We start from the raw sequence: 15,478 nt of genomic DNA on the forward strand, positions 1-15,478 counted from the left end.
GCTTCATTGAAAAGGAAAAATGTTCAAGCTTCTGTTTATGCTCTTGGTAGTTTACTGACATGGTGTAAATCACAGGACTTTGAAGCTGATGCCGACACTGCCTTCAGTGTCCGGGCATGGAAAAAGGTTGGGAAGAGACTATGGGAAGAGATATCTAAGGGGTATAAGACAGTTGTTGATCTGGCTGCTACCTGGAGACTGTTGTATGAGGCGTTGAAGGTGTAATATATGTTATGAAATAATTCATGCTTACAGAGAGAATGTATTTTATAAGACGGTGAAATCCAAACGAGTCTCTGACCACAAACAGCCCAGAGGCAGACGTCTACTTGGAATCTCAAGATTCCTGAAGGCAGCAGGAGAACAATACCCAGTTAACTTATGAATAGACGTGTCCAACGCAATGATTGCTGCTATCCCGAGTGATTGGAAGACGCCCGAGGACGATCGTTGCCCAACTGATACAATCGATCGAGATAGCAGAAGTTGCCAGAAAAATACATCTGAATAGACGACTTCCCCGGATGCAATTAACACTGGCTATTGACCAGGAAACAGCGATTGTCCAGCTCTGCACAGTGAAAGAAACTGTCTGGAGTATGCAGTTACAAAAGAAATCGGGACTCCTCTGCCTCAGGCATAACAAACTGTATAAAACAGCCCCGCAAGAAGTGGTGCTCGTGAACAGGGGAAGGTCTGATGCGACAGAGGTCAGATCCAGGTTCACCCAGCACCGATCCCGGGCTCGACACTTTCTCTTTGGCTCTGGGGTTTTTGAGGACCGTTTTTTGGTCATGGAAAAAAAAAAAAATTCTTTTTCGCATTTTGAATAATTTGGCTTTTTGATTGATCATTTATAACAAAGGAACAGAAAGCAGAACAAGATAGAGGGGAGGAATTGGAGGAAGAGGAATTAGAGCAAGAAACTGAAGTAGAGGAACAGGAGGAAGTTGAGGCTGAGCCTGTCCATGTATCTCCCCCAGAAGAGCCTGCTGCAGTTGCTGGGGAGGTTCCCCAGGGTTTGCTATCGTGAGAATCAAACGGCAGGCTGAGACTGCTCCTTGGTACTCATCTCCAACAGACTGTTGAGTGTATGTTAAACCTGTGTTAAACTGCTCAGCAGTTGGTTGAACTGAGTACCAAACCAAAGTATCTTGTGCCTGCACAGCAATTAGCCAAAATGAAGTTCCAGAGGAAGCAAAGTGAAAAACAGGCTGGGTCATTGGCCCTTCTGTCTCTCCCTGGGCCGTTTGCTCCCCTGCTCCCCTCTCACCCTCCCGTGGATCAGTTGCTCCCCACCACCCCCAGCTTTCCCTTGAGCCCTCTGCCCCTCCTCTGCCCTCCTTCGAGTCCTCTGCCTCCACTGCAGCCCCAGCTGAGCCATCTGGCCTGCCCCTCCCTCCTGAACTGGTTGAACAAAAGCAATTTTTAACATTGTGTCCTTCTTTCTCTAGTGATAGTTCTGACGGTGAACTGCCGGTTATAAGTACACCTAAAAAGATGCAGGAATCTGTTTCTGTTGGATCTTGGAGCAGATCCAGGCCTGCTGTTCCTTGGACTCTGCCTCCCTGCCAGGTGGCCGTGACTCCTTGACACCCTTTGCAAATCTGGGAGCATGTGAGAATGAAAGCAGCTGAAGTGGGAGATTGGAATTTGTTAGAGAAAATAGGTGCACCTAAAAGGATGGAGATGGCTTCTGCTGCTTCTGGTGGGCCTGTGGCTTTTCCTGTTTTCAAAGCTGTTCCTAATTCGGGACAAGAAATCAGGTTTTTGCATGGAGGGATCTCCAGTCAAAAGTAGATCAGTATGGTGTTAACTCTTCGCAGGTGATGCAAGTGATTCATGTTCTAAATGCTGATGTACTTGCACCTTATGATATTGTTCACCTTTCTACGATTCTGTTTCACCCAGTGCAGTATGGTGTGTTTCAAGCTACCTGGAAACAAATGGTTGAAAGAGCAGCATTGGACAATGTGCAGTTACCTCAGCAGGATCCACGTCACGCTGTGGGAGCTGATGCCTTGCTGGGCAATGGACCATTCTCTAACCCGGATTTGCAGGCAAGATGGGACCCCCTGGTTCTGGCAGAGGCCCAGCAGCTGGGTATGAGTGTCCCCATGATATTTTCTGAAAAATCCTCTTTGCCCAGGATTTTCTCCTGGGAAGCTGAGAAGCCTCAGAGAGGAATGAAAACAATAAGTATCTGATTGATGCTCCTGTGTTTGCTGCTTTGGAATGTGGCTTGAACATTGTTTACCAACAGGCGAATGTTTGATTGGTTCCATGTGAATTGTTTTAATTTAATGACCAATCATGGTCCAGCTGTGTTGAGGCTCTGAGGAGTCATGGGGTTTTAGCATCATTCTTTTCTAGCCTTCTGATGTATCCTTTCTCTATAGTTTAGTATAGTTTTAGTATATAATTTCTTTTCATAAAATATAATGCCATAAAATAATAAATCAGCCCTCTGAGAACATGGAGTCAAATTCTCATCTCTCACCTCGTCCTGGGGACCTCACAAACACCACACATGAGTGCTTTACTCAAAACAATGGAAATGGCAGCTCCTAAACCAAGGTTTATTACCATCCAGCAAGGGGTGAAGGAACCTTTTCTGCAGTTTGTGGAGAGGGTTGCTGCAGCCCTTGAGAAGCAAGTAGAAGATGATAAGTTGAGGCAAATTTTATGCAGACAGCCTGGGACAACGCAAACAAAGATTGCAGGTGAATTATTGATTCTTTAGCGGGAGATCCCCCACTGTCTGATCTTGTAGTTGCTTGCTCAAAGGTTGGTTCGGTTGAGCATAAAATGGCTGCTTTGGCTGAAGTCATGAAGTCTTCACCCAGATGTTCTGCTTGTGAAGAATCAGGGCATGTGAAGACTCAATGCCCTCAAACTGCTGGACGATGTGTACACTCCAGTTGGTTTGGTTATCGCCCTGGAGAAAGTTCAAAGGCAGATGCCTTTGAAATACTTGGGGTTGATAATCACCAATACACAAATTGTGCCTCAACCTGTAAAATTGGACATTGATATTAAAACTGCTGTTGACGTACAGAAATTGGTTGGTGCAATAGGTTGGCTTAGGCCATACTTGGGGATAACCAATCATCAACTGCAACCTTTGTATGACTTACTATCCGGGATAACTTCCTCTACCAATGAGAGACATTTGACTGCTGCAGCAAAAAAGGCTGTAGAAGTTGTTGAATTGTCCTTGACATCTAAATTTGTTGCCAGGACAGAGTTTCTCTTGGTGTGCAATTATTTATTTTGAGAGATGATGAAATACCATGCCGATTCTTGGGTCAATTGAATGATAAATGGGAAGAAAAAGTGCATATTTTGGAGTGGATATTTCTATCTTTCAGGTCCTGAAAAACAGCTCCAGGCCTGTATGAGCTTTTTGCAGACATCATTATCAGAGGGTGCAGACGCTGCCATGAGATCTTAGGCCGTGCTCCTGTAACTATTGTCATACCGGTACAACAATGGTATTTTGAGTAGTGTTTTCAAAACAATCATGAGCTGCAATCTGCCTTATCTTCCTTTACAGGTCAAATAGCATATCATTTACCTTCTCATCCTATTTTGGATTTCACTAAGAAGATTCCCTTTCAGGGGAAACAATTTTGCTCTTCTGTGCCAATGGAAGGTGCAACCGTTTTTACAGATAGATCAGGGAAAACTGGAAAAATTGCTGTAGCCTGGAAGAAGAATGACTGCTGGGAATATGAAGCAATGGTTCAACAAGGGTCTTTTAATTAGTTGAACTTTGTGCCGTACTTTTGGCCTTTACCTTATTTCCTAATTCCATCAATATAGTTGCTGATTCTGTTTATGTTGCCAATTTAGTGAAACAGTTGGATCAAGCTGTGTTGTAAATTGTAAAGGAGAAACCATTATTTGTTATGTTGTCAAAATTGTGGATTGTTATTCGTAATCAAAAGCATTCTTATTTTATTATGCATATCCATAGCCATACATTGCTACCTGGATTCTTTGTTGAAGGTAGCGCCTATGTGGATTCCCTTGTGGCTGCCTCAGCAGTAAAAACGGTGCCTAATGTGTTACAGCAAGCTGTTCTATCTCACCCATTTTTTCATCAGGGTGCTCAGGCACTACGGCAGCAATTTAAGTTATCCCACAGCAAAGCAAAGTCAATTATTTCTTCTTGCCCTGATTGTCATATGTCTCAGGTTTCACAATATTACGGCACTAATCCTAGAGGCTTACTCCCTTTGCAAGAATGGCAAACAGATGTTACAAAAATGCCTGAATTTGGCAGTCTAAAGTATGCTCATGTTAAAGTTGACGCTTTTTCTCATGCCATGGTTGCTTCAGCATTGGCAGGTGAAACAGCTCGGGGTGTTATTCGTCATTTTTGCCACGCCTTTTCCATCTTAGGCGTTCCATCACATGTAAAGACAGATAATGGCCTGGCGTATGTTTCAAAGAAATTGCAAGTGTTTTTTCATGCCTGGGGTGTTGATCATTCCACTGGTATTCGACAGGCCAAGCAATTATTGAACGTGCTCATGGTGTGTTGAAACGACAGGTACAAAAAACAAAGGGGGAATGCAGAGGGAGTCGCCTCAAGTGAGATTAGATAAAACCATTTATGTCTTAAACTTTCTACATCCTTTACCTGACTTAGAATTGTCTCCTATATTCTATCATTTTTTGTCTTTGAATTCAAAACAGCCAAACTTTCAGAAAGGTATTAATGGATGGGTAAAAGATTTAATCACGGGAAAGTGGACTGGCCCAGTGGAATTAGTAACATGGAGAAGAGGATATGCATGTGTTTTAACAGGAAATGGCTCTCGTTGGGTCTCTGCCCGTTGTGTTAAACCTTATTTGGAGCACACGGGAAAGGACAGGATGGGTGGTTCTACAGTGGAAGCAAAATGAGTAGGCAATTGCATTGGTTATTAGGTGGATGGAAGCATGGACCCTCAAGGAATGTGTGGTAAAGATGGTAATTCGGGACAGAGTAAGGGGAGTTATAGGCTTACCCTGAAAATACAAAATTTAAGTTAGTGGGTGTTACTTTTGCTTCTTTTCCTTGAATTCTCTTACAGAGAGGTTGGTATTACTGAGAAATGTGTCTTGTACCATTTCCTTTTGCAGGGCACAGACAATGCCAAAAATAGGGCAATTTGATGTACCTAAGGGAGAAGTGTTGCCTTTGCAGAGGAGTTGAATGAGTAGCTGAACTCCAAACTTGGAGCAACTAGGTTGGTTGCCCATTATGACAGCAGCAACCAGTTGTAAAGTTGAGTGGATGCTACTTGGTCCTAAGTGGTGACTAGGCAGATGACTTGGTCTCTGACTCTGTGTGGGTGAAAGTTATTTGACTAGAGGTGAAGGTGTCATTCTGCTACAAATGTGTCATCTGGAAATTGCAAGGTCTGTAATGGTATTTGAGGATCTATTTTTTATGTGCCTTGTTGGTATATGAATGTTAAGATTGTGAGGGTGTGTGTTGTGGATTGGGTAGAAGTTGGTTAGTTGTAAGTGAATGAAGAATGGATCCTCTGTCTGCTTGGATTTTTGCAAGGGCCCTGCAGAAGTCCTTAGCAGTTGTTTTTGTGGGTCAAATACAAAAAGGGGGACTTGTAGGAAAGACACTTTTGTGCTGTTGCTGTAAGCCAGGGAAGGCTTCCTGAAGATAAGGAAAGCCCCATATCTCTCTGGAGGAAGGTACCAAGGCTATCAGCATGGCAAGGTGAAGAAAGAGAGAAAGTTACAAGATATGGACTTTAGTTGGCTCACAGAGTGACGCGGCTCCTTTTCACCTATTGAGAACTTTGTTTACTTTTCATGACCAATGGGCAGTGTATGTGTTTGTTAAGTAAATATAATACTCTTGTAAAGCTGTAAAGGCAACCTGTTGCTTTAATAAATCTCTCTTATACAGCCTTCTGATCTGAGTCCTGGTGCTTGTGCCATGTCGTGCTCTATAGCGACACCTCATCTCCTCTTTAGGTCTTTGATCACAGCAGAGACAGGAGCCTGCATGGGGCCATTGATCACACTCTCACAATTTCTAAGCTTGTTGGTGACAGAGCCCACCGTCTCTCGGTTGTTATCGGCATTAATCATTGCAGTGAAGGTGGTGTATTGAGATGGCCCCAGATTTGCCAGACTCCACAGCATTTGCCCTGTGCACTGACCTTGTCAGGGTCATTATCATGCTGTCCATCCCTCCCAAAGAGTACCTCCAACACTGCCACTTCTCTCAGCTGTTGGATCCCTTCCTCGAGGATCTTCCAGCACATTCTATGGTGCTGCTCCTGCATTCTCTCCCTGGGGACAAACCTCTCTCTGACACTCAATAAAAGCTGCTCCCAGAGAGAAAGGGACCTTAGCTCCCTTACAAAAATCTGATTCACACCTGAGTCCTGGGTCAAGGGTCCCAAATTCCTTGCCTCACCACCATCCAGTTGCAGGCCTGTACCCATAAGGTCCCAGACCCAGAGTAACCAGGTTGTATAAGCCTCACATCCCTGTTGTACAATGTCTTTGTGCAGATTACGGAGACTTTTGTACATCAGGGACTCGGTGATGATCTCAACCTTTGGCTCCCCTGCGGGTTGTGAAGGCCCTCCATTTTTACCCTTATCTAGGGTGATCTGATTTCATCTTAGACCTCCTTGTTTCCACAGGGGTGACTGCTGCTGGCTGTGACTGCCCTTGCAGTTCAGCTGGAACCTGGACGGTTGTAACATCTGTGGGTTCACTGCTGAACCATCAGACTCTCCCTCTTTGAGGCAGGGGGAGGGTTTCTCACCAGCAGGGGAAATGTGCTCCTTCAGCATCTGGCCCATCTCCTTCACCAGAGCCCCCACCCAGTCTGGGTGGTTCATTTCTGAGCTGGGCTGTGGGGCAGGGTCAGGCTCTGGGGCAGCAGCATCCCTTGTCTCTGGGGTAGGTGCCAGGGTGGTTATCCAGGTGAATCTTCCCTTATCTCTGAATGCTAAACAGAACAGGCCTATCAGCAACACCAACCACTGTATGATATCGTTAGCATTTAGAGTAGATCTGAGCCCTTTGAAAACTGGTGGGGCAGACCCAAAGAGCTGGGAGAAGGGTTGAGAGAAAATTTCCTCTGGTGTAATCTCCTTACAGTGGGTACCATTATTAAAGTAACCCCAAAACCATACAGTTAGTGTGTGATAGCTCTGAATCCATGTGTCTGCCTTCCAGCAGAAGTTAAAGATCCATGAATTCCTCACCTCATTAAGCCATAAAGCAAACTGGATAACAGCCAGGGCAGCCTTAGTTATGGTTAGCCTGTGTTCCAGGCATGGCCGGGGTGCTCCTGATGGGGCAGAAGGAAGAGCCCCAGGCCCTCTGTGAGGGTGATGAGGGCAGTGGGCTGTCAGCGGGGGCTGGCCGGGCGAGCTGCAGTGCCTGGGCAGGGAGCTGCAATCCCTGCCCCGGCTGCGGTGGCTTCGCTCCTTGTGTGGACCAGGGGTGGCGTGGGCAGAGCACACAGAGATTCCAGGGACATGGGTGAGGGGATTCATGGCCAGCACCTTGCAGCTGATCCCCTTGGCCCCTCCTCTCTTGTGGCCATGACAAGAGCTGGGTGGGATGGCCCTGGCAGAAAGGTCTCCATGGATTCCTGCAGATCCAGGTTCTGACTGTGGCTCTGTTCCTCTCCTCAGCCCTTCAAGCCCTGAGTGAAGACAACAGCCCCTCCCACATAAGCACATTTGTTCAGGTGATGTTCGAGGGAAGAGCTGCAGAACAACTTCCATCTGCTGGCTCAGAAGAACCAGTGTCTCTTGAGGACCTCCAGGTCCCTTGGAAGGTGAGACCACCTGGAGACCAGAGGAGACCAGCTGGAGCTCCAGGCACAGCTGATGATTGGCACAGCTGAGCCTGGGGAAGCTCCCATAGCTCCTGCCTTCTCCCTCCCTGTTGACAGCTCCCTCCCTCCAGCCCTCAGACCCTGCCTGTGGTAGTTGGTGTTTTACAGTTGTTTTAATACCAAAGATAGATTTCCTATGTTAGTCAGTTATAATGGTTTCTCCCATGTACCCCATTTTGTTCCCCATAATGGTTCAGTCCTAAGTTGCTCACCACAAAGTTTTCTGCCACTTGTCTGCCCATCAGTGTGTCAGTCTCCCTGCTCCTCCCCTCATTCCCTTAGAAGCCCTTGTCAATCTCAGTTGTACTACCCCTTACTCTTGTCAGTCTCTGTAGTCACTCCCCTTGTATTCTCAAATGTTCTGTGTCAGTTAGCTATGTCTCAATGGTTGATTGGTTTGTGAGGCTTCTTCCCTCCCCTGAATGATCCTTATTGGAGTTGCTGAGTGATCTGTTGCTCCCCTAAGCTCCCCTCATTGGGTGAGAGTTGTATCCACCCCTTGCACGATCCCCTCTTTAAAAATGCTAGTCGGACCCATTTGCTTTGTGACTTGCACCTGACCTCTTTAGGGAATAAACCTTCCTTGGAAACTCAGACAAGTGATCCTTCCTTGTTTCCTTTGCCTCTGATTTCTCGTGCCGTGCTCCTGCTGTGTCACCCACGCCGTAGCGATTACCGCCACCCTGGACGGTCTCGGCAGAGATCAGGGGGCGGCCACTCTCGAGTGTGCCCTTGGCCACCAAGGGTGTGCCAGCCAGAGAACCTCCATCCCGTGGCTGCAGAGCCCTTCCACACCTGCCCCTCCCCTTTCTTCCCTTCCAGCTCATCCCTTTGCTTCGCCTTCCATTAATAAACAGTTTGGCTTCTTCGCTTTACCTGCATCTCTGTGGAGCTGGAGCAATGCAAATCCAGGGCCCCGGGACACTCAGGCCCCTCCTGCCGTTCTCCTCCACACCGTGTTTTGTGCACAGACACAGAGGAACGAGGGCAGATGAGGCTGGAAAGGTCCCTGTGCTGAAGGTCCAGTTCCACAACACTGTGGAGTTAGAGATGTTGCTGAGCACCCTGGAGGCCCTGGACATTGGAAGAGCCAACCCGAGGATGCTCTGAACCCAGCTGTGAGGGATTCCATGGCAAGCATCCATGGAGGGCAAAGGAGCTTGGAATGCTGGAAGGTTTCAGGAACAGCTTCCGGAAAGCACAGCAGTGCTCCATCCCTGCCCTGGATCAGGAAGAGGGCAGAACCAGAGACCATCTGGGCTTAACAGAGAGCTTTGGGTGTGCCTAAGGGCAAATGAAGCAGCAGCACGGTGCCCGAGACTCGGACGCGCGACCGTGCCAGTGCCCGGAGCGCTGTCAGGCAGTGCCGGGATCCCGGGTGTGGTTCTGGTCCCCACAACCGAGGAATGGCAGCCCCAGGCTCAGACCCAGTCAGAAAGCCAACCAAGTGAGACCAGAGGGAGGGCACCCTTCCAGTTTCTCGTGGGTATGGCCACAAAACAGTCCCTGCTGCTCCTTCCTCCGCCTGTGTTTGGGGTGTGCTGGTGGCAGAGCCAGCCAGGTTGTGCTCTGCGTTCCAAAGCCTGTTGGGAGTGGGCATGAAAAGCGCTGTGTGCACAGCAGAGAGTCCTGGAAGGTGCTGGCAAGAGCGTCCTGCAGGGACAGGGATCTGGGCTCTGGCTGGGAACAGCCTGGTTTTGCTGCTGTGAGCGCAGGCAGGAGCTGAGGCAGGTGAAGAGGCAGCAGGCAGCTTGTGTTTGTAGAGGGCCTGGGGCTGCACCTCTGAACCTCCCCCTGGACACACACTTGGGGGAATACGAGCTAGAGCTGGAGTGCCTGTCCTGAAAGGACCTGGAGTCATTCAGCCTTGCCAGCTTTTCTAAAGAGTGTGTTGGTGTTCCCCAGGAAAGCTACACATTTGGGGAAATGCCTTTGGAGGAAAGGGGCTTGCTTCTCAAGGAAAGTGCTTCCCAGGGAGCTCCCAGTGAGGTAGGTGCAAGTGTCCCCCTTTGGCTCTCTGTGCTCCTTTCAGTTCTTGAGGCCCATGGCTCTTGGCAGAGGGGCAGGGCAAGGGAGAAGGCTGTGAAGAGCAGGTTTGGCATCTGCCTGGACCTGCAGAGACCAACCCAAGCACCTGCAGCAGGGTGTGTTCCCTCCCTTTGGACAGAGGTGTGAGCAGGAGCATCTCTGTCCAGCCACGAGCCCCAAAGCTCTCTTTGAGAGCTGTGAATTAAAAGGCCTTTACACACACACACTTTTTACATCTTCCCTGTCTGCTGTGTTTCAACTCTTGGCAATGTGCATTTGCCTCCTGCTTGGTGGGAGCTGCTGTGGCTCAGGGCTGGCACAGAGCTGGGCTGTGTGGGCCAGGCAGTGTGGAGAGCCTTGGCTGATCTTAGTGTGTCCCTGGCCTCAGAAAAGGCTTGGAAGGTTTGCCTCCCAAGGCATCCTGCTCATTGGCTCTCCCTGTGCATCTTGGAGAGAGCAAGGTGGGCATTTCTGGCAGCTGGGCATCAGCAGGCCTCAAAATGGGGGCGTGTTGTGGAGCGAGCCCAGCTGAGATACCTGAGAGCAGCCCAGTGCTCCTTGCTCCCCTCTGCTGACACGTGAGCGTTTGTCTGGTTTTGGGATGGCCCTGGCTGTGTCAGGGGTGCTACGTGGACACGAGACAGCCGGTCCTGTCCTGCTGGGTCCCAGCAGTGCCTCGCAGCAGCCCTGCACCCACGTCAGGATGCTGGCCAAGAGAGGTCCTGGAAGCTGAGGCAGCTGATTTTAAGCTTGTGCAGGTGCCTAAAGGCCAAGGCCAAGGGTGTTCCCTCAGGATATAGCAGTCCCGAGAGGTCTCCCTCATTGAAAGACATCACCAGACAAATGCATTGTCTGCCAAAAGCCCTTTTCTTGACTTGGCAGGAGGACAGGTGTCTGTACTCCACTAAAATGTGTCTCTGCCATGTATAAATTTCAATGGGTTGATGTAGGAATTGTATCAAAAATACCATCCATTTTTAAACTGCTGAGATGATTCGATAGGCAGGGGGTTAGAAGTACATTGTGTCAGATTCTTGGACTTGAAGTTGATGTCCAGGCGCTGGCCAGGAGCGCTCTCAATTCCCTAAAGCAGCACAAAGTCTTCCTCATGGCTTCCCTGCACTGGACTGATTCCCTACTTGCCCTTAGTTCTTCTGGCAGACTATGTCTAAAGCTTTTATCAAGTTGCTCTCATGTCAAGTTAGGCCAGCCAGGTTTTTCTTATGCTAACTTGTGCTAAGGACTTATGTCTGTCTGTGCTAAGCACTTGTTTACTAATGTGAATTGCTTGTGCTTACTTATGTCAAACCAAGGCCTTGTTCCATTGCCGAAGGTGCCTGAGGCCCCCTGCTCCTTGTGGCACCAGTTGCTTTGCTGTGGGATGTTCTGCCTCCCCGGAGAGCAAAGAGGGAGCTGGAGAAAGAGCTGGCCAGGCTGCTCTGGATCCTTTCCCAGCAGCCCTGGCTGAGTGGAGCAGCCCGAGCTGAGCGCAGAGGTGCCCATGGAACAGCCGTGCCCAGGAAGGCTCGGTGGGAAGGGTGATCCAGGAACCACAGGCCTGGCAGCCTGAGCTGCCACCGGGGAAGGCCTTGGAGCAGATCCTCCTGAGTGCCAGCCCACGGCACGTGCAGGGAGCCAGGGCGTCTGCTGGAGGCTGGGAAAGCTCTGCGGAGGGACAGGGACAGCTGGGGGTCCTGGTGGGGTGTTGAGGGCTTCTGTGTGGGAGTTTGGGGGGTTGGTGTTGGTGGGTGTTGGAGAAGGCGTTGTCTGGAAGGTGAGAGGTCTAGGCTGGAATTTGAGTCAGTTTGAAGGCAGCATCTGTGCTTTGGCACAGCTTTGGTTACAGAGGGCAGAAGGAATATCTGTGACTTTTCCTGTTCATGGTCCTGATTCTCCTGCAGGGAACAAGAGGGGAGAGATGTACTTTACTGGCCACTTAGATATCTGTACCAGGGGGAGGATTAGCTCTTTTGCCATCTACTCATTTGTTTGGGCTACTTTTGTAACACTGAGTGGACTTGAATTTCTTGAGAGCTTTTATTCCTTAAGAGAACTAGGATATTATCATCCCTTCATAGGAAACTGTTTGCAAACGAAAGAATGGCCTTTTGTTTTCCTCTGTGTAGTGTTATGTTCTGTAAAGTGACTCTCAGTGGATAATGTTAAGGTAAATGAGTTGCTGCTTTGAGAAGGGAAGCAAAATTCCAAGTCTTCACCTTCTCAGGCCATCCCAATGAATTTGGGAAGTTTGCAACTTTTTGGAACTACTTGAGTTGAGCAATGGGAAGTACAGATTTCCTGAACTGAGGATTCTTAAATGCCAGGTTCTTCTGTGCCTTCGCCACTAAGGTGTTTTTGTGCTGAAGGAAATTACTTCAATGAGAAAATAATTTCAGCATGGAGTAAGAGACCAAGTGTTGCCAGCAGTTGCTCCAGGTGCTGCTGCCAACAGCCCCTGCAGGAAGGAGCACAGCCCCCAATGCACGTGGGCTTTGGCTCCCTGTGGCACAGAAGCCCCCCGGGGGCACAGGTCTCTGGGGCAGGAGATGGGCACCAGCGCTGCCAGGGCTCGGGGGGTGGCAGCTCTGCTTGGGCAGGGACTCTGCCACAGCTGCTGATGTCAGCGCTGCCCGGGCCCCAGGGCTCAGAGCAGCATTCGTGCCCTGGCCCACACGTTCCCTGTCCATGTCACACCCGTGGGTTTAGGATGGCCACCAGCTGGGACGTGTCCCAAGGAGGCCGTGCCAGCTTCTGTGGAAGGTCCTGTGCCCTTCCCAGCATGGCTGCATCAGCAGCCCTGGGGCTCCTTCTGCTGCCCTGAGCCTGCAGAGCAGGGCAGGGTTAGCTGATGCTCTGAGTCCTTGATAAAGATCCTGTGCGGGCTGTCTTAGACACCTGGGGCCACGGATTCCTTCCAAGCTGGGCCACTTGGGCTGGGCTGGGGGCGGCCCCAGGGCAGAAGGCAGTGTGTGCAAGGGCCCTGGCTGGCACGCTGCAGCACGGTCACCGTGCCATGGAACGGAACCCGGTGACCAAGGCCCCTTTGTGACACGTGGGAAATAGAAGCTTGCCCGGCTGCTGGGAACAGGCCACGGGGCAGAACGGGACAGAGCGGTGCCGTGAGGAGCCCCCGCACAGCGCACTCGTTCCTGTCTGACCCGCAGCCTTTCCCAGGCGTTATTCCTGAAGCTGAGCTCGAGGCCAGACCACGGGACTTGGTGACCCGTGGCCTTGCCGAGGCTTCTCTTCTGCAGGTGCTCTCGAGGGCAGAGCGTGGCACTTGGTGCCCCAGAGGCATCTCCCATCCCTGCCACCAATGCCCTCGAGGCCCGACCACAATCTTTGACAGGAGTCTCCTGTCCTTGTGGCAGGAGCCCTGGAGACCAGAGTGCAGGACTTGCTGTCCTGTAGCCTTCCCCAGGCTTCTGTCTTGAAGGTGCCTTCCAGGCACAACTGCAGGACTTGCTGACTCGGAGCTTTTCCCAGGCATCTCTCCTGCAAGTAGCCACAAATCCAGTCACTAACATGGAGCAGAGACCCCTGACAGCAACCAAGGTGGCCTGGGGGTAGAAGAGGAGGAAGAAGGCCCTGCAGCTGCCCCAGCACAGGAAACCAAAGAGGTGGTGCCGTTTGAGCTGCCGCAGGAGGGTGAGTGCCACAGCTGGGCCACAGGCTTGGTGCCTGCAGCCAGCTTGGCGCCTTTGCATCCCATCCCATCCCATCCCATCCCATCCCATCCCATCCCCTGGGCCATGCCCAGGGACAGGACGGAAGAGGGGCTGGGCAGACACCCCGCAGGGGCTGTGCTCCATCCACCGGGGCATCCATCCCGGGGCTCTCCCTGCCTGGGGAGCGCAGGGCTGGGCCGTGTTCTCCGGCCTCTCCCGCAGCCCCTCAGCTCTGGCTGCGCTCGCTCTTTGCCAGGTGCAGCCCTGGAGCGCACACAAGAGCAGGAGCCCGCCCGCGGCCTCTTCCGCAGAACAGCGCAGGTACCTGCAGCCATCCCCACCTGGGCTGGGCCTGCTGGCACCGCGCTTGCAGCATTGCCTGCAACATCCCTGGCTTCTTGCCCTTCTCCTACAGCTGGTTTGCAAATTCATCAAGAAAATCCGGGCGGAAGAGACCCACACCATGGGCACTGGGCTCAGAGCCTATTCGCACATCTTCAAAACCAAGACCAATGCTGCTCTGCTGGATATGCTGGTAGAGGAGGGCTTTTCCAACCCAAAGCAAGTAAGCAGCCTGTGGCCAGGCTTTGATCCTGCCAGGAATTGCTTGCTCTCCCAAGCCATGCCTGCTGCTCACTGGAACTCTTGGAGGCCATGGCAGCGTGGTGGCAAGGGAAGCACTTGTCTGGAGAAGCTGGGCACATTCCTCCCTCTGGCAGCTTTCCAAGTGTCCCCGTGCCTTGTCCAGGTGCCCGCCCTGGTCAGGTACATCCACCAGTGGCTCCTGGCCAATCAGTTTGCTGAGCACAGGCTGAACAGGAGCCTGCTGGATCTGACGGAAGCACAGCCCGCTGACGTAGTCGTGACGCTCCTGCGTGTGGCCCCGTCCTGTGACAGGTATGGGGCCCACCTGCCCAGAGGGCTCAGGGCTCCCCAGCCCATCAGCCTGTACAGCCTGGCCCAGGTGTCCGAGCAACAGAGAGTTCCAGGGCCCTCTGGTTGCTCCCTTTGCAAGCCCTGGCACGTCAGCCCTCGAGCCTGCTGCCATGCTCCCTCGCTGCCCCTCAGGGGCCTGTCCCCACAGGCCTGGGCTGCCTGGCTGCTGCTGGCCAGTGGCAGTGGGCAGAGGCAGAGCTGGCAGCCAGCTCAGGTCCCCACTGCTGCCCAGGCCCCCGTGCTGTGTCTGAGACCCCCCTGAGACAGAGCTCTAACCCCACAGAGCTGCTTTCACCATGTGGAAGAGCATCATGTGCTCGCCCAGGACTGCAGAGCCGGCGCTGCTGATCCTCCTGCATGTGCTGGGCAGCTGGCCCAAGCACAGCACGTGCACCTCCGACGGGGACAAAACGGGTGTCTTTGTCCTGGCTGTGAGTTTCTCTAACTGGCCTTTGCTGGCCCCAAAGCCGCCTCTCCAGCAGCTCTCCATCCTCCTTCCCCCACTGCATCTCCCTGCCTCAGGCGCTGGGCTGAAACCTGGCCCAGGGGCAGCTCCAGGCCCAGCAGGCCCCGTGCTCCCCCTGCCAAGGTCTCTCCGGGCCTCTCCCTGCCAAGCTCGGGCCCTGCCACACGGACACCTGGGCACTGAGCGCTCTCTCGGGGGCTTTGTCCTTTGCAGGCAACCGTGGTGATGTGGAAGATCCTCCAGGTGCCCTGTGTCCCACATATGGTGACGGTCTATTTCCCCCGCCTCTTTGTGCATCTGCTCTCCCAAGTGTTCTTCAGCACTCTGGATATGCCAGAGGAGGTCGATGCCTTCTGGAAGGGATGCCAGGAGCAATACGGCCTTGCCACCAGCCCCAACAGGTGCTCCATCCCACTCCTCCTGTCCCTGCCATGTCCCTGGGCAGGAGCCAGTGCTCCCAGCATCACCTGGCCTTTGCTGTGCACGCAGGTTTGCAGT

This window comes from Agelaius phoeniceus, chromosome 33 (assembly GCF_051311805.1).
Source record: "Agelaius phoeniceus isolate bAgePho1 chromosome 33, bAgePho1.hap1, whole genome shotgun sequence".
NCBI lineage: Eukaryota > Metazoa > Chordata > Aves > Passeriformes > Icteridae > Agelaius > Agelaius phoeniceus.